Below are 20310 nucleotides of genomic sequence, written 5' to 3' on the forward strand. Positions count from 1 at the left end.
TAACTTTACATTCTACGTCCTTGTACTTGTACCTAAAGAGCAAGCACACATTTATCTTTCATAGCTCTGCAGGTGGTACATAGAGGAGGATATACTGTTACTTTATCATAGTAAATAATAAAGTTCATGGCTATATTTACACAGGCTGAGTTTCCAGCATGAGAAATCATGTGAAGAATGTTAAATCTCTAATATGTGTTTAATGTACGTTTCAGTTGATTTTTCTCCTAACTATAATAGTAGCAATTATTTTATTTATATGAGGGGAAGACTGTGTTACCTAAGGGAACAGCTAATAGATTTCTTGGCAAATTTTCTACCACGTTAAAATCTCTTTCTATTTCTAACTGCTGTTATATTTCTACTACTCTATCTTATACTTTATTTTTTTAACTTATCGTCCCTAACACCTACTTACTATTTTTCTACCTTTGAGCCCCGTTTCTTCCATTTTTCTCTACCTAGGATGCCTGTTGCCAGGTTTTTAGTCAAAGCGTATCTATCTTCCTGCAGACACTGGCTGGCCAATGTGAAGGAACTAATTTACAGTGAGCCCTTCTCCTAATGCCACGAATTATTCTAGCAGCTGCTTTCATATGTACACCCTCAATTCAGTCACCATTCAAAACTCAGTGGCATTAGATAAAATCCTCACATTCCATGTAAGATGAAACTCAGTATCAGGGAGTTTATATAAGTTTCCTCTAGGATACATACTTGAAAGCTGGAATTCAAATTCCAGACTTCAAACTTCTAATGTCTTCAATATAATTTCATGGCTTCTCCTAGACGTTCTACCTCCAGCCTGCCTAGAATTGCTTTGAAGTATTCTTGACTTGCTACTGATTGAATGGAATTTACAATAGAAGAGTACCTACAGTATCAAGGCTTTCATGCAGTAGTTGGAGTTGGAAGTAGAGAAAACAAGGGTCAGAGTAGCTGTTACCTACCTAACTTTAGTCTCTTGATTGAAAGCTGCTGCTCCAAACCTCATGTTTATACATCTGACAAATACTTATTGAGTGTTTACTGTGTCTGGCACACACTAGACCCTGGATATAGAATGCCAACCAAAATAACATGACCTCCATAAGGTGTACAACCTAGTGGGGGAGAGAGAGAATAAACACATAAACCAATAATCACATGAATGATTCAAACTATCATAAATGGCAAAAATAATAAAATAATGGAGGGATTTGTCGCAGGAGCAATAGCCAGAGGCAGCCTCTTAGGGAGAGTAGAAGAACCAAACAGTAGGTTAGGAACTGCAGCTCTCTCTCTCAGAGAGCTCTGAGTCTCAACTTTCATCACACCAGGTTTCTGTTAACAAGTAGGATTTGGATTGCTTACCTCTGCCCACCCTGGGGCCAAACCAACCAGGCCTTCTAATCTGTTGTAACCATTTGAGACTCAGATTCTTGTCATTTAATTTTATAATCATTTAGAGGAAAAGAGGGAAAGAAAGGTGAAAATGGTTGCAAGGTTAGTCTTTCAAAGGCTGAAAAACAATTTGTTTAGGAATGCCATTCTTTTTATGTAGTATGAATTTTCTTGTCAGAAATATATGGTAACACACTTCTTCAAAATTTCTTTAACCAATATTTAAGCCATATCTACCATTTATAAGTACTGTGGTAAGGACTAGAGCTGTAATGGTGAATAAGACAACCACTGTCCCCATGTATACTGTCTTAAGTGAAGGACAGGTACAATGCAGTGTGATGATTATTAGGACATGACTGGATACAGAACATCAGATTCTGGAGGAGATAATACCTAAACTAAGACCCCAAAGATGTATATGTACAAGCAGGTCAGTAGAATTTCCACATTCCCCAAGAACAAATGATTCCTTTCCATTGTTAGAACTTCAAGTTGAGAGTATTTTGAAAGTACAACTCTTAATATTTACCTAAATTCTAGTTTTGTTCATTTTCTTGACTAGCTTTTAAAGTTTCACATAAGGAGTTCAGTTTTAAAAAATCATCTAATTAAAAAAAACTATTTTCTTCTTAATACACTGTGAAGTGTGGATTACAGGATAAATGGAGTTATTAACATTTAGTGTTTTGTAGATCAAGTTTCTACTTGAGAGTTCAAATTCATTATGTTTACACATAAAATTTGATATTAAATTTTATTTTAAGTGGTAGCCCAAATATAGGATTTTTTATAAACTTAGTTTTTCATACCTTTTGTAGTTTTATTTTTTTTTTTTTTTTTTTTTTTTTTTTTGAGAGTAAAATTTTATTATTATTATTATTATTATTTTTTTTTTTATTATTTTTATTTTTTTTTTTGTTACAGATATTTTACCTTTTTACCCCATTGGCACCCCCCACCCCACCCCCCCTCCACCCTGTCCCCGGCTTAGTTGTCCATGTCCATTGGTCATGCATACATGCATATGAGTTCTGTGGTTAATCTCTTCCCACCCCCCCCCATCCCCTCTTCTGAGGGATGTCAGTCTGTGCCCTACTTCCATGTGTCTGGGTCTACTGTATTCCTCAGACTGTTATGTTCATTATATTCCGTATATAAGTGAGATCATGTGGTATTTGTCTTTTTCTGCTTGGCTTCTTTCACTTAGGATAATACTTTCCAGGTCCCTCCATGTCGTCTCAAAGGATAAGAGATCTTTCTTTCTTACCGCTGCATAGTATTCCATTGTGTATATGTACCACAGCTTTTTGATCCATTCGTCTACTGGTGGACACTTGGGCTGTTTCCAGATCTTAGCTATTATAAATAGTGCTGCTATGAACATGGGGGTACATATATTCTTCCTGATTGGTGTTTCAGGCTTCTTAGGGTATATTCCCAGCAGTGGGATCACTGGGTCAAATGGAAGTTCAATTTTTAATTTTTTGAGGTAGCACCATATTGTTTTCCATAGCGGCTGCACCAGTCTGCATTCCCACCAGCAGTGTATTAGAGTCCCCTTTTCTCCACACCCTCGCCAACACTTGTTGTTTGATGATTTGTTGATGGCGGCCATTCTGACAGGTGTGAGGTGATACCTCATTGTTGTTTTAATTTGCATCTCTCTGATGATTAGTGATGTTGAGCATTTCTTCATATGTCTCTTGGCCATTTGTATGTCCTGTTTGGAGAGGTGTCTATTCAACTCCTCTGCCCATTTTTTAATTGGGTTCTTTGTCTTCCTTTTGTGGAGTTGTATGAGCACTCTGTATATATTGGAAATTAACCCCTTATCTGATACATCATTGGCAATGATGTTCTCCCATACAGTGGGTTGCCTTTCCATTTTGATGATTGTTTCTTTTGCTGTGCAGAAGCTTTTTAGTTTGATGTAGTCCCATGTGTTCATTTTCTCCTTTATTTCTGTTGCCTTAGGTGATGTATCAGTGAAAATTCTGCTCCGTATGATGTCCGAAATTTTGTTGCCTACATTTTCTTCTAGAATTTTTATGGATTCACGGGTCACATTTAAGTCTTTTATCCATTTTGAGTTTATTTTTGTGTATGGTGTAAGTTGATGGTCTAGTTTCATTTTTTTGCATGTAGCTGTCCAATTTTCCCAACACCATTTATTAAAGAGGCTGTCTTTACTCCACTGTATGCTCTTGCCACCTTTGTCAAATATTAATTGAGCGTATTGCCTTGGGTCCATTTCTGGGTTTTCAGTTCTGTTCCACTGGTCTATATGCCTGTTCTTGTGCCAGTACCAGGCTGTTTTGGTTACAGTCGCTTTGTAGTATAACCTGATATCTGGTATTGTGATCCCTCCAACTTTGTTCTTCTTTTTCAAGATTGCTGTGGCTATTCGGGGTCTTTTTTGGTTCCATATGAACTTTTGAAGTATTTGTTCTAGTTCTATGAAATATGTTGTTGGTATTTTGATAGGGATTGCATTGAATCTATAGATTGCTTTGGGTAGTATGGACATTTTAATTATGTTAATTCTTCCAATCCATGAACAGGGTATGTGCTTCCACTTTTTTATATCTTCCTCTATTTCTTTTTTCAATGACCTGTAGTTTTCTGCAAATAGGTCCTTTACTTCTTTGGTTAAGTTTATTCCTAGGTATCGTAATTTTTTTGGAGCGATGGTAAATGGGATTGTTTTTTCAGTTTCTCTTTCTGTGAGTTCATCATTGATGTACAAGAATGCCGTAGATTTCTTGACGTTAATTTTGTATCCTGCTACTTTGCCAAATTCATTTATTAAGTCTAATAGATTTTTGATGGAGTCTTTAGGGTTTTCTATGTACAATATCATGTCATCTGCAAATAATGACAGTTTCACTTCCTCCTTTCCAATTTGGATCCCTTTTATTTTTTCTTCATGTCTGATTGCTGTGGCTAAGACTTCCAGTACAATGTTAAATAAGAGTGGCGAAAGTGGACATCCCTGTCTTGTTCCTGTTCTTAATGGGAATGTTTTTAGTTTCTGTCCATTGAGTATGATGTTGGCTGTAGGTCTTTCATATATGGCCTTTATTATGTTGAGATATGATCCCTCTATTCCTACATTGCTGAGCGTTTTTATCAGAAATGGATGCTGGATTTTGTCGAATGCTTTTTCAGCATCTATTGATATGATCATGTGGTTTTTATTCTTCATTTTGTTTATGTGGTGTATCACGTTTATTGATTTGCGAATATTGTACCAGCCTTGCATCCCTGGAATGAATCCCACTTGGTCATGGTGAATAATTTTTTTGATGTATTTCTGGATCCGATTTGCTAGTATTTTGTTCAGGATTTTGGCGTCTATGTTCATCAGGGATATTGGCCTGTAGTTTTCTTTCTTCGTAGTGTCTTTTTCTGGTTTTGGAATTAGAATTATGCTGGCCTCATAGAACGTGTTTGGAAGTCTTCCTTCTTCTTGAATTTTTTGAAATAGTTTGAGGAGAATGGGTGTTAGTTCTTTTTTGAATGTTCGGTAAAACTCCCCCGTGAAACCATCTGGGCCTGGGCTTTTGTTTGCTGGGAGAGTCTTGATTACCTCTTCAATTTCCTTAGTTGTTATTGGTCTGTTCAAGTTTTCTATCTCTTCCGGGAATAGTTTAGGGAGACTGTGTGTTTCTAGAAATTTGTCCATTTCGCTGAGATTGTCGAATTTGTTGCCATATAGTTGTTCATAGTAGTTGTTAACGATCTTTTGTATTTCCGTGGTGTTGGTTGTTACTTCTCCTCTTTCATTTCTGATTTTGTGTATTTGGGTTCTCTCTCTTTGTTTCTTGGTGAGTCTAGCTAAGGGTCCATCTATCTTGTTTATCTTTTCGAAAAACCAGCTCTTTGTTTCATTGATCCTTTGAATTGTTTTTTTGGTCTCTATGTCATTTATTTCTGCTCTGATCTTTACTATTTCCTTCCTTCTACTTGCTCTGGGGTTTTCTTTTTGTTTGCTTTCTAATTCTTTAAGTTGTGAGGTTAGACAGTCAATTAGAAATTTTTCTTGTTTTTTGAGGTAGGCCTGTAGTGCTATGAACTTCCCTCTCAGAACTGCTTTCGCTGCATCCCATAGATTTTGTGTTGTTGTGTGTTCATTTTCATTGGTTTCCAGGAAGTTTTTAATTTCTTCCTTGATCTCCTCGGTGACCCATTCATTGTTTAATAACATGCTATTTAGCCTCCATGTGTTGAAATGTCTTTGCATGTTCTTGTTGCAATTGATTTCTAGTTTCATGCCATTGTGATCTGAGAAGATGCTTGATATGATTTCAATCTTCTTGAACTTGTAGAGATTTAGTTTGTGTCCTATCATGTGGTCTATCTTTGAGAATGTCCCATGTGCACTTGAGAAGAATGTGTATTCTGTAGTTTTGGGGTGTAATTCTCTGTAGATATCTATTAAATCCATTTGGTCTAGTGCTTCATTGAGAGTCTCTGTTTCCTTGCTAATTTTTTGCCTAGAGGATCTATCCAGTGCTGTCAACGGGGTGTTGAAGTCCCCTGCTATGATTGTATTGTTGTCGATTTCTCCTTGGAAGTCCTCCAGAAGATTTTTAATATATTTTGGTACTCCTATATTGGGTGCATATATGTTTATCAAGGTTATATCTTCCTGTTGGATAGATCCTTTCAATATTATGTAGTGGCCGTCTTTGTCTCTAGTTATGGTCTTCATTTTGAAATCTATTTTATCAGATATGAGAATTGCTACCCCAGCTTTTTTTTGCTTTCCATTTGCTTGGAAAATTTTTTTCCATCCCTTCACTTTCAACCTATGTGAGTCTTTTGTTGAGAGGTGGGTCTCTTGTAAACAACATATAGATGAGTCATGCTTTCTTATCCAATCAGCTACTCTGTGTCTCTTTATGGGAGCATTCAATCCATTTACGTTTAAGGTGATTATTGATATGTACTTATTTATTGCCATTTTTGTTTAGTGTGGTTCTATTTTTCTTCCCATTTCTACTGCTAATTACAGCAGTCCTTTTAACATTTCTTGCAGTGCTGGTTTGGTGCTAATGTATTCCCTTAGCTTTTTTTTGTCTGGGAAGCTCTTTATTTGATCTTCTATTTTGAATGATAGCCTTGCTGGGTAGAGTAGTCTTGGATTCAGATTCTTGTTTTTCATGACCTTGATTACTTCATGCCATTCTCTTCTGGCCTGTAGTGTTTCTTGTGAGAAGTCAGCTGAGAGCCTTATGGGGTTCCCTTTGTAGGTAACCTGCTGCTTATCTCTTGCTGCTTTTAGGATTCTCTCTTTGTCTTTAATTTGTGGCATTTTAATTACTATGTGTCTTGGTGTGGGCCTGTTTGGGTTCCTCTTACTTGGGACTCTCTGTGCTTCTTGAACTTGAATGCCTTCTTCCTTCACCAAATTAGGGAAGTTTTCTGTCACTATTTTTTTGAATATATTCTCTATCCCTTGCTCCTTTTCTTCTTCTTCGGGGACTCCTATAATGCGAATATTATTACGTTTCCAGTTGTCCCATAGTTCTCTTAAGCTGTCTTCCTGTTTTTTAATAGTTTTTTCCTTTTGTTTTTCTGATTGGTTGATTTTTTCTACCCTGTCTTCTAATTCACTGATCCGGTCCTCAGCTTCCCCTACTCTGCTTTTTAAACCTTCCAATGTGTTTTTCATTTCGGATATGTCATTTTTTATCACTTCTTGTTGGTTTTTAATTTCCATTTGGCTTATTTTCAGTGTCTCTATGTCCTTACTCATGCTGTTCAGCTTCCTCAAGATCATGGCTCTGAATTCTAGCTCTGTTAACATGCCTAATTGCTCCACATTGATCTCATCTTCGGTGGAGGTGTCTTGCTCTTTCATTTGGCTTCTGTTTCTGTGTTTCACCATTTTAGCTATCACTGTGGGCTTTGGAGCCTGTCAAGTTCTCCCTGTGGGTGTTGGTGTTCTGCTGTTTGTGGCTCCCTCTCCTGTGTTTAGATGAGCGAGGGAGGACCCGCGTTGAACACCACTGTCAAGTCTTACTTTCCTGGTTAAAGTTGCCAGCCCAGGAAACGTACTGTTATCCTCTAGCTTTTTGCCTGGAGGCTAGCAGTCTAGGTTAATTGATGAGTTTTGGGTTGTCAGTTGATTGAAAAACTCCCTCTGGTGCTCAGCCAAGGGGCTTTCACGAGGGTGGGGCAGATGCTGGTTGTTAGTGAGCCTCAATTAGCACTTCAATGGCCCACAGGGTGGGGTTGGATCTCCGAGGGAGGGGCTGCTGCCTCTCTCAGAGCCCTGGGAAGGAGCAATGTGACCACCGTCCTGGGTGGCTGCACTCAGCCAAAGCTCTGAGCGCCTCCAAACCCCGAGTGTCCCGACACAGCTCCAGTCCAGTCCGCCCTCCCTCCGCCGGAGCCCAAGGTGAGTGGCTGTGGCTGTTTCAGCCTCTGTCCCGGCTGCGCTGTGGGGCCGCCTGGGAGTGTAACCCGCGGGCGCCGCTTATATCTAAGGCCGCTGCCGAGCTGCCGACCGTGGGCTCCCAGCCCCGTCTCGCGCCTTCGCAAGCCTACCGGGATGGAGTCAGTGTCCCTCGTTGTATGGTCCTCGCAAGCTGCTTTTCTGTTGGTTTTTCCCGTCGATTTGTCTGTGTTATAGTTGTAATTCCAGTTTGGTTCTGGGAGACGGTCTGTGTAGCTCCGTTCACTCCGCCGCCATTTTTCCTTCCCCCCCCTTTTGTAGTTTTATTATAGCAAGTCTAACCTAAGGTCTAACGGGTATTTTTTTCTGTGTGTCATTTCCCTTTTCTTTTCTTATTGTGCTTTCTTTATCTGTTTCCAGTTCATAGAGTTGATAAATAGATAACTGTTGCTTCTCATACTTCCTTTTTCTGATAGAAAGATAGATTTTTAAGCATAAAAGTCTGTCTTAGTAATTTACAAAATTAACATAATTAATAAGTTTTCCAAGTCGTAATTTCCAATATATATAGAGTGTTCATATAACTCAACAAAAGGAAGACAAAGAACCCAATTAAAAAATGGGCAGAGGAACTAAATAGACTTAATAAATGAATTTGGCAAAGTAGTAGGATACAAAATTAATGTGAAGAAATCGATAGCATTCTTATACACCAATGATGAACTCACAGAAAGAGAAACTAAGAAAACAATGCCATTTATCATTGCGGCAAAAAAATTAAGATACCTAGGAATAAATTTAACCAAAGAAATAAAGGACCTATTCACAGAAAACTACAGGTCATTGAAAAAAGAAATAGAGGAAGATATAAAAAAGTGGAAGCACATACCTTGTTCATGGATTGGAAGAATTAACATCATTACAATGTCTATATTACCCAAAGCAATCTATAGATTTAATGCAATCCCCATCAAGATACCAACAACATACTTCACAGAACTAGAACAAATACTTCAAAATTTCACATGAAACCAAAAAAGACCTCGAATAGCCACAGAAATCTTGAAAAAGAAGACAAAGTTGGAGGGTTTTCAGGTTATACTACAAAGCCATTGTAATAAAAAAAAAAAAAAAGCCTAGTACTGGCACAAGAACAGGCATATAGACCAGTGGAACAGAATAGAGAACCCAGAAATGGACCCAACGCAATATGCTCAATTAATATTTGACAAAGGTGGCAAGAGCATACAATGGAGTAAAGACAGCCTCTTTAATAAATGGTGTTGGGAAAATTGGACAGCTACATGCAAAAAAATGAAACTAGACCACCAACTTACACCATACACAAGAATATACTCAAAATGGATAAAAGACTTAAATGTGACTCATGAATCCATAAAAATCCTAGAAGAAACTGTAGGCAACAAAATTGGAGACATCATACGCAGCAGAATTTTCACTGATAGATCCCCTAAAGCAATAGAAACAAAGGAGAAAATGGACTACATCAAACTCAAAAGCTTCTGCACAGCAAAAGATACAATCATCAAAACGGAAAGGCAACCCACTGTATGGGAGAGCATAATTGCCAATGATATATCAGATAAGGGGTTAATTTCCAATATATAGAGAGTTCTCATGCAATTCAACAAAAGGAAGATAAAGAACCCAATTAAAAAATGGGCAGAGGAACTAAATAGACACCTCTCCAAACAGGACATACAAATGGCTAAGAGACCTATGAAGAAATGTTCAACATCACTAATCATCAGAGAGATGCAAATTAAAACAACAATGAGGTATCATCTCACACCTGTCAGAATGGCCGCCATCAACAAATCATCAAACAACAAGTGTTGGCGAGGGTGTGGAGAAAAGGGGACTCTAGTATACTGCTGGTGGGAATGCAGACTGGTGCAGCCACTATGGAAAACAATATGGTGTTACCTCAAAAAATTAAAAATTGAACTGCCATTTGACCCAGTGATCCCACTTCTAGGAATATAGCCTAAGAAGCCTGAAACACCAATCAGAAAGAATATATGTACCCCCGTGTTCGTAGCAGCACTATTTACAATAGCTAAGATCTGGAAACAGTCCAAGTGTCCATCAGTAGACGAATGGATAAAAAAGCAGTGGTACATATACACAATGGAGTACTATGCAGCTGTAAGAAAGAAAGATCTCTTATCCTTTGAGACGACATGGAGAGACCTGCAAAGTATCATCCTAAGCGAAAGAAGCCAAAGAGAGAAAGACAAGTATCATATAATCTCACTTATTTGTGGAATATAATGAACATAACAGTCTGAGGAATGAGGTAGTCCCAGAGACGTGAAAGTGGGGTACAGACTGACAATCCCCAGAAGAGGGGGTTGTGGAGGAGAGATAAACCACAGAACTTAAATGCATGTATGCATGAACAATGGACATGGACAACAAAGCTGGGGACAGGGCAGGGAGGGAGGGGGAGAGGGAATCAGTGGGGGAAAAAGGAGAAACATCTATAACAAAAATTAATAAAAGAAAATAACTGAAAGGGAAAAAAAACCAAGTCTACTTTTAAAATTACAATTCCTCTTACTCTTTATAGTCTTTCTGTTCAGGTAAACCCCAGAAGTTAGGGCACCTCAATTTTAAATATTAAATTGGATTTATTGATTATTAAAGTCTATAATTTTATAATAACTGTAATAATGATAGAGCACCCAGCTCAGTAGTAGGTCTAGAAGAAGTAAATACATATTAAATAAAATTAAAGTATTTGGGATTATATAGTATCTTTTCTCAAAATAGGTCAAATTTAAAATGTAAAGTACCTAAAATGTTCGTAAGGATGCTTATTCAGTCATAAGAGAAATGTTTTTTAGTCCAAATTTAGGCTCAGAGTCTGTTCATGGAGCCATTGGCCTTACAGACTCAACCGAGGTTCTTCTCAGTGCCCTAAGTGAATTAGCTATAAGAGTTTTAATGGCTCAAGGGGCACCGTTAAGAACCCCTTCTCTCTCCCTGGCCTTTTTGGCTCAGGGGTGAAAGCATCAGCCTGCGGCCCAGAGAGACTCGGGTTCGGTTCCCGCTAAGGGTACATACCTCAGTTGCAGTTTGTCCCCTGCCCTGGTTGGGTTGTGTGGGTGGCAACTACTCGATGTGTCCCTTTCACGTCGATGTTTCTCTCTCTCTCTCCCTCCTTCCCACTCTATTCGAACAAACTATCGAAAAATGTCCTCGGGTGAGGATAAAAAAAAAAAAGAACCCCTTCTCTCATATCTAGCAAAGGCCCAACCAGTGTGGAGGGCAGATGAACTTTCCTAAACTTCACAACATAGCATTGGATCTATTCAGTTTCCACTGTGCCAACCTAGAAGTGAGAGGAACTTGAAAAATATCCTCCACACTATATCTCCATTTGGAATGGTGCTGATAGTAACTTCACCCTCACATGACCCAAACAATTCAAGAGATTAGATAACTGCATGGGATTCTGAAGACACCATTTAACAATTCTGGATCTGTGCAGTCCTCCAAATCAAAGCAGCAGTAAGGACTAGGACAGTAGCAGTATGAATTCTGCCCACTAGTGATTGTTAAGGATCCCACAATACCTTGGCCTCATTCCAGCTGGATAATTACATTCATGTTGTCTTAATTTTCCATATTTTGTTGTTTCAGTTAAATATGGAAAATGATCCTTCATTTTTCACCAGAAAAATGGGCAGTATTGCTGCACATGTTACTACTTAGATGCTACTACCTTCCTCTTTTTTGAAAAAAAAAAAAGCATTTTTAATGATTTTTTTAGAGAGGGAAAGGGAGAGAGAGAGAGAAACATTGATGTGAGAGAGACATTGAGCGGCTGCCTCCTGCATGCCCCTTACTGGGGATCGAGCCCACAACTCGGGCATGTGCCCTGGCCAAGAACTGAACCGGGACCTCTCAGGGGACTAGGCTCAATCCACTGAGCCACAGTGGCTGGGCTTACCTTCCTCTTTAGTAACAGGGATGGCACTTAAAAAGGCTGTTTAGGGCTACTTATTGTGGCTATTAATATTGTTATAGTTTCCTGCTTCAGAGATGTTCTGTGAACTTTCAGCACATGACTGGCTCTTGGCTGAGTTGTGGAATACAGAGTAATAGCTCAAGAAAGTCATTTTTTTATCGCCTCACTCTTTGCTTAGCTTAATCCATTATCTAAAGGGACAGACATGTCCTCATACAACTAAGACAGTAGAATAGCTTCCATTTAGCAATGCTGCTTTATAGCAGGCACTGTGCTAGATCTTTTCATGCCTATGACATAATATGCACAAACAATCCTGTAGGTAGATACCATGATTGTCATTTTTACAGGCAGGGAAAATATAACTTGCTCGAGATTACACAGTTGAAGAGAGGGAGCTAGAATTCGATTTTAGGCTTGTCTGACAGCAAAAGCTAGTCACGTAAGCATCATCCTACCTCTCAGAACTGTTGCCTTCAGAACTCTGGGAGGCCCAGATCTACAGATCATCGATCACACGAATAGCCTGTCTCAGTGCTTGGTTCCACTTCACATAGGCGGACCCCACTGACTGACCTCAGAACCACCATGTGGTACCAGCTTCAGAAGGGGCAAATGGCAATTATTGTTACAGGCCACAAGGAAACCAAACTGTTGTTGAGAGAAACTCTATTCCACAGCAGTTTATCTGCATACAAAAATGGTACCCTTGCCATACCATTACCTACCTTTGGTTGTTAGGGATCATTCCTTCAGCACTTGTCTGTCTATTCCTCTTTTTCTTTCCCTGGTGGTAGGGTTATAACAGTGTCTTTGGCAGGGTTAGCAAGTAACTTACTTATTTACTTTAACTGTTGCCAATAAATAACTGTGGCCTGTTAATAATTGTGCATATTTTTTATGTGGCCTTAGCTGATCTGAGATAATTTTATAAATCTGGCATTTGAGATTGGATCAATAACCCTTCATATCTGGTCTCCTGTTACTCTCTATTAACAAAAAGTCGATCACATAAGGAAAAAAATTAAATACTTAAAGTAATTTACTAGGGTATTTTATGTGTTACACACTCATGTACTCATCAATTTTTAATAACCATTACCTAAATATCAATTTTTGTTCAATAATTTAAAGGAATAAACCCAATATATGTTTTCTTGCTTTTAACTATACCAGACCTGTCACAAATGCCTTAAGCTGTAGTATATTTACATCTTTATGTGAGCTATATGTACATTTTTTTGTTTTGTTTTATTTTTTAGTTTTTTTTTTTAAGACTTTTTTAGAGCAGTTTGGGTTTACAGTAAAATTAATAGTAAGGTATATTTACATTTTTTAGCACTTTAAAATTGTTAGCTCTATGAGAGTAAGATGTATTTCTTTTCTTTTTAAAATTTTTTCTTTATTGATTTTAGAGAGAAAGGTAGAGGGAGAGAGAGATAGGAACATCAATGAGAGAGAACATCGATTGGCCGCCTCCTGCATGCCCCCCACTGGGGATTTGGCCCACAACCTGGGCATGTGCCCTGACTGGGAATCGAACCGGTGACCTCTTGGTCCATGGGTCGATGCTCAACCACTGAGCCACACCTTCCAGGCAAGATGTATTTCAATTTATGTTTTAGCATATCAGCACCAAGGATAACACTTTGCATGTAATAGATGCTCACTTAATATTATTTACTTAGGAAATAAATTAATCTGTACTAGGTTGAACAGATTTGCAGTCCTGGATTGTTCTTGCCATCATTTCACTCTGCATAATTAAAGACACTTTACTAAAATGATTAAAAATGTGTGACTGAATTATGGGTGTAGGTTCCAAAGCAGTGGGATGATAGAGACCATGGCTGTACCCCTATAGGAAGCCTCGAGGATGAGTTTCTCACTGTAGGGTGTACTTGGTGAATTTTGTGTGTAACTGAATTAATTGACATTCGTTAGGAAGGTTGGATTTATGATCTTCGTACGGCACTGTATAACTTTTTTCTTACTCTTTTCCTGTCAACTAATAATTTTTCCCTATTAAAAAATATTATTTACTGTAGAAATTACCTAGGTATGAAAATAAAAATCATTCACAACCCTATTATCCAGATATAATCACTCAATATTTGTGTGTGTGTGTGTGTGTGTGTTTTGTCTTTCAAACAATTTCTTTATGTCCATGCAACTGCTGCCCTGTACGTTTGTATAACATCATAGTACCACTGGGGGTACCATGTGAATTGTTACAAAATATTTCTTTATATTGATATATGTTGTATGTAATTATTTTTCTACTTGGGGGCATTTAGATTGCTTTTATTTTTTCTCTATCATAAAAAGTATTTTTATACATAAATCTCTATTTGTTTTCAGTTATGTAAGATAGATTTCTAGAACTAATTAATGAGTACAGATTTTGAACTTTAAATTGTTGATACATATTACCCAGTAGTTTCCCAGAAACATTTTACCAATTCACACACTCATCAGAAGTATGTGAAACTGGTGTTTTATTGAATCATTATCAAAATTGATCATTGTTTCAATACACTCTTAAGCAAATATTATATAGGGTAACCTACTGATTTTAATATATTACTGTCATCCAGTATGCTTAGAACAAGTATATAAATTAAACACCTCTGTTTGCTTTCAGAAATAATTATGAAACATTTTAATGGTCATGGTAGTGTGGAGGTTGAATGTTACAATACAGGTTCCACCTACATGCAAATGTATTTCAGGTCTAATTGTAAATTTTGCATACTTCCCCTGAAGCTGAACTTGTGTTTTCTTTGGTATTGATACCTGCTTCATTATCAGTTTCCTGAAAATGTTTGGGTGAAGCACTGTATCTGGTGTGGCTTTAACATTCCCTCTTGGAGCAATCAATCTCATTTCTATTTGCTGTTGAAACTAAAGTTAATGAACATTCAAAATTTACTTTATTTATTTATGCTTTTTTTTTTTTTTTGTGGACTGCTCTACAAAAGCAACTCTCATTCCTCACCAATATACTGAACTGAGTGCAGATGAATCTGAGTGGTTTCATTTTAGAGAGTAGTAGTCATATGTGTATTAGGAAGGCAATAGTCTTGGAAGAATACCAAAAAAAATCATTTTAAAGTGTTTGCCTCGTTCTCTAGTGAAAGCATTTTCGTTTCAGAGGCCACGGTGAGTCTTAGTCCCTTGCTGGTACTTGTTTTGATAACACTGTGAGGGGACTCTCTTTGTGTGTATATATTCACACACATGAATTTAAGGTAATTTGAAGTATCCTCTTGGGAAAATATGGGAATAAAATAACTCACCTCTTTAACCACTGCAGTTTTTCCTTCTTTTCTGCAGAAATTGTCTCAGCATAATACTGGTTCTATTTAGAAAATTAATTTTTACTTATTAATTGTTTTGCATTTCAGGTACCTGATAAATCTCATCTGTCTGTGCCCCATAGCTACACAGGTATGTATATGAATTACCTATAGTTATATAAATCTATGTATTAACTGATTTTATTACATTTTTGTGTTTTAAAATTGCTTACAGATTTCATAATATGAAAATGTTAAATTTTCAGTACTTATAAATATTGACATCTTCAAAGGATAATACATTTTATACATACCTTGTATTTCACTCTATTATAAGAATCAAAGAAACAGTTCTAGGATTTGATGAGGCAGAATAATTTTAATTACAAAGCATTGAGCTGGTAAAACATTAGATAATGTTTTATGGAACTGTTCTATTAAAGCGATTGCTGATATGGGGTCAAATGATTGCAAAACCACTGTTTTTGACATTATTGCTTTATTTTCAAACTTTTATTTCTGTTTTAGAGTTTGTTTTCTGTGGTCATTGCTTTAGGTAAGGAGTGGTTGCAGATGTACTGTCTGCTGCTCTGTCTCAAGCAGTAGAGGAATGGAAAAAAAATATTTGCACCTGTTTAAAATCTCAGCCGTGCGGTGTTGTGGTTCCTGGGCAACAGGAGGAATTCTCAAAAGCTTGGTTGCACCTGCTCGATTGTTGCTTGCAGCTGTGTCATACGAGTGAGCGCACAGAGAAGCATGTTAGCAGTTTGCTTGTGCTGTTATGTATTTTGTGTACTCTTTGAGTTTGAAAGATTCTTACTTGATGCAGATCTTGAACTAGTACCTTGATTAATTGTAAAACTCACTGATTTTAGCTCCCAAATATTTTCTCCAAATCCTTCATTTTGAGTCTCAAATATTTTTTAGTCAACTCTCCTAGATAATATGTATGTTAACTTCTCTAAAGGATACCTGGGGAGAGTAGATCTCTCCAGATAAGTGGCTTGATAATAATTTTTGTCCTGGTAGACACATTTTGTGTTTGGCTCAATTTCACCATGTTGGCAACCCCACTATATGAGGCTGGATGTAGTTATTGATCCATTTAGCTGAACAGATTTGAAAGCATTTGGCTATTAGTGGACACATGGGGCACATTCAGAAAATTTAAGGGTATATTGTAAGATGAATTCTAGATTTGGGCATGTGTCTCTGTTGCAGTTGGGTGGCAGTGAGAAATAAGAAAAAGTGAAAATTAAATAGCAGTCATAGAAAAGGGGATACAATCCAGATGTATTTTTTTAAGGCTGGAATATTATCCGTTACTTTCATCCAATTCTGGGCACCTGGTATTTTCCTAAATGTTGCTGTCAGTGATATTGTTTCTTTTAGTTGATAGCTCTGTGTATTTTCTGACAAATATCTATATTTTAATATAGACAAGCTATTATACACTGTATCTTACACTAGTTAAGTTCTGTAAATACAATATAAAAGCTGCAACTCAATATAAAAAGTATTTAAAGAATATATTTGGTAATTCCAAATTCCCCATATTGAAAACTTATTCAAATGACTGACATTGTTCTCATTAACATATTAAAAATGCTAGGGAGTGTCTATCAGTTGTAATATGAAGTCTGAGAGCTGGTGTATCTTTTTCATTTATTGACCCATTTAAATCTGTTTTCTAAAAATAAATCATCATAATATAAATTAACTAATATCTTTGGAAGTAGGAAATATAGGTGCTACGATAGAGATTGTGCACAGCCCCTTATGTTTTATACATAGTAGGTAGTCAATAAATATTAAATTAATATATATATGAATAAAACATGTCTGGGATTATATTAAAAATAGAGGGCTAGAGAGTCCTAGAAACTTATTACTCAGTAGATATTTTGGATGTGCCTTTATGGAGTTCCTTTAGTTCTCATAATGCTGATTAGACAGAGCCGAAGACTACTGATAAATTCTGTCCTTAAAATGAGAAATAACTATGTAAGAATTGATCCTTGTTATAACCAAGAATTGGCATCAGACTATTTGCAGTATACTTCATATTAATTTTTTCTATGAGAAAAGTCTTTATATTATCCTTATTCTATACACAGTGCTGAGATATTTAATGACTAAGTTAAATGGAACTCGTCACCTTAGAAATACTTTGCAGCATAGGAATCAACTAATCTGTGTTATATCATTAATGCTGTAGGTTTCCTGAGCAATCATTTATTCTCGTTGACCTTTCTCTCTTTCTACCACCCCTACCCACTTCCTTTCACATACCCCATCTCTAGCTCACTGAAACACACACACAAATGTATGTTGATTTTCTTTGGGTCAGGTAGGATCAGATCATATTAAAGATCTGTGACTGTTTTGGTAAACAGAAGTAATGGGCCCTGTGTTTACTGTATACATGTTTATAATTATAGTTCCTATTATTTACTAAATTCTAACTGTAAATAAGTAGAGGTAAAGCCAAGTAGAGGTAGAGTCAAAATAGGCTAATTGAGACTTGCTGCAAATAGACCATCTAAAGTTCCATTTTGTGCAGTATGAGTCAGTCACATAAAAATGGCAGAGGTTGCATAATGGGTCAATATCTATTGTATCAAACCATCTTGTTTAGGCTTCTCAAATTTTGATTCCTCTGGTTGATGATATTCATGGGTGCTGCTAGGCTTGGAAGGACCTTTCCACTGGGACCAGTTTTTTTTTTTTTCTTAGTTTACACCAATGGTGAGAGGCCAGTATCAAAGACATTATTGTTATTATTTTTGGAACCTTAGTGTGGTAGATTAAACTATATCCCTCTGTTGGTCTCAACATTAGAAATTAAGAGATGAGTCAAGAACATGAATTAACTAGAATACTAAACCAATAATAGCAGCTTCTTCAGTGACTTGTACCAGGAATTATAGTGTGGAATCCCAAAGAGGTCTTTCTTTTCTTTTTTTTTTGCTTTTTTTAAAATCTTCAGATAGAGCGGGAGGGAGAGGGGGAGGAAGAGAGAGAGAGAGAGAGATATCGATGTGAGAGAGACACATTGAGTGGTTGCCACACATACGACCCCAACCAGGGCCAGGGACAAACTGCAACCGAGGTACCTGCCCTTAGTGGACACTGAACCTGGGCCTCTGTGGTCTGTGGGCTGATGTTCTAACCAGCTAGGGCGAGGTCTTTCTTCAGTGTCTAAGTTGTTGTAGTAGTGGTGATAGAAATAATATTTATCCCAAGGAGGGATAAATCGCCAAGCCTCAGGCTTTCTGGGCACAATTGCAAGATTTTCTGTGACTTCAGGGTTAAAGAAATAAAGGAAGAAAATCATAATAATTATATTATGCTATGTTGTAAATAAATATAATTTCTAGATATAATTTCTTTCAATCTTCCCTTTCTCCCCCACCTCATCTCTTTCATTTCTTTTATTCCACACGGTAAATGGATACCTACTACTTGCCTGACACAGTGCTAGGCTTACAATAAAACAAAGTCCTTGCCAGCCTTGGCCTAGTAGCTCAGTTGGTTAGAGTATTGTCCTAATACAAGAAGGTTGCAGTTTCAGGGCACATATAAGAATCAGTCAATGAATGAATGCATCAATAAGTGGACAAATTGATCTCTCTCTCTCTCTCTCTCTCTTTCCCTCTCACCTCTCTTCTTCTTTTTAAAATCAATAAATAAAAAGTAATTAATTAATTTATTAAACAAGGTCCTTGCCCTCAGAGAGCACACAGGCTGTAGGAGACAAAGGTATGTCAACCGAGCTCCTTTTGGCTTCACCACTTATTATTGGTATAGACCCAGTCAGGTTACCTAATCTTTCTGTTCTTTTGTTACTTCATTATTAAAATTGGAGAAATAATAGTTATCTACCTCATATATTGTTGCGTTGAATTAGATATAACTTAATGCATGTAAAATTCTTAGTTTGGTGCTTGGCACATAGCAAGTGCTTAATAAATCTTAGTGACACTAATATTATTTCTATCACCACTACTACAACTTAGATACTGAAGAAAGACCATCTAATTGCCTAAGTGCAGGGATCCTGGTCTGGGCATTGTCATACAGATTGTCTTAAAGGTTATATCCCATGATACTTCTGCTTCTAGGGCTTTGGGAAGAGTTTCTAAAAATCATATAGTGTTAGAACTTGAAGGGACCTTCATGGTCATCTATCTAACATCTATAGTTCATCCATGGTAATAAAATAAGCTCAGGAGAGTTTATGTACTTGTCAGGGTCATATAGTCTACTAGATAAGATATGTAGGGTTTGAACCCACAGCTCTTGATTCTTGGTCTAGTGTGAGATACCTCGTGTGTAAAAATATTAGAGTTAAAACATATTTTTTACTAGTGAATGGAGAGTTGATTGCATATCTCCAGGAAGTAAATGGGCTATATATATCAAGTTGCTGCAATACTAACCATAAGACAAAGTATAACTATACTGAATCTAAAAGACCTTCAGGCATTATTGTAATGGGATTAATTTTATATGAGTTGATTAAACCTTTTAGTTTGTGTTTGTGAATAACTAGTTTCTTCATAAGGAGAATAAACTGAGTCAGGTTTAGCAAGATATTGCTGTCTAAGTGACTTCAGATGCTTTAAAGGAGTCTGTGAATACCTTAAATGTGAAGGCAAAGGATCTCTGAACTCTAAATCTCTTGCCTGAATTTGAATTTAGGATCTTTGAGGTCCAAATGACATGTACTGATATCACAGTTCCACAATTTAGTAGCTATATGACCTAATCAAGATTGCCGAACTTTACTAAACCTCAAGTTTTCTTGTTCAAAAAATGGTGGAAACATTATCTATCTTTTCAACAATGGATGTAAGGATTAAGTAAATTAATTACAAAATATTTAGCACGTGAAATCTACTAGTATTGCATACATATTACTTTTCTCCTCTTCACTTATGTTAAAATATAAAGGTTGTTATGATGGGCACTGTACAAATTTGATGGAAGAGTGAGATTAAGAAAGTTAATTTTGGCAAAGTTTTGTAACTTTGATGATAATGATTGAGTATCTCAGTTCAGTGTGGTTAGACTCACCATTTCTAGCTATGCATACTATCTGTAGAAGGCTGGGTCTATTTAAAGAAACATTTAAGATGAGGATAATCACATCCACTAGACGGTCCATTGATTTTGGAAATGTACTTTACAGTGGAAGGACTATTGATACAACTCCCAACAAC

The 20310-nt window shown here is 36.9% G+C and overlaps 1 protein-coding gene across 1 annotated transcript in view; it reads left to right on the forward strand.

Annotated features, from left to right (window-relative positions):
• Nucleotides 1-20310, forward strand: part of ZBTB20 (zinc finger and BTB domain containing 20) — an 811826-nt gene that overhangs the window by 222508 nt on the left and 569008 nt on the right. Inside the window, exon 4 of the mRNA XM_036243711.1 lies at nucleotides 15194-15236. The gene's annotated coding sequence lies outside the window, so the exon portion shown is untranslated. The remainder of the gene's footprint in view (nucleotides 1-15193; nucleotides 15237-20310) is intronic.

The sequence above is a fragment of the Molossus molossus genome, unplaced genomic scaffold (genome assembly GCF_014108415.1).
Source record: "Molossus molossus isolate mMolMol1 unplaced genomic scaffold, mMolMol1.p scaffold_m16_p_5, whole genome shotgun sequence".
Classification (NCBI taxonomy): Eukaryota; Metazoa; Chordata; class Mammalia; order Chiroptera; family Molossidae; genus Molossus; species Molossus molossus.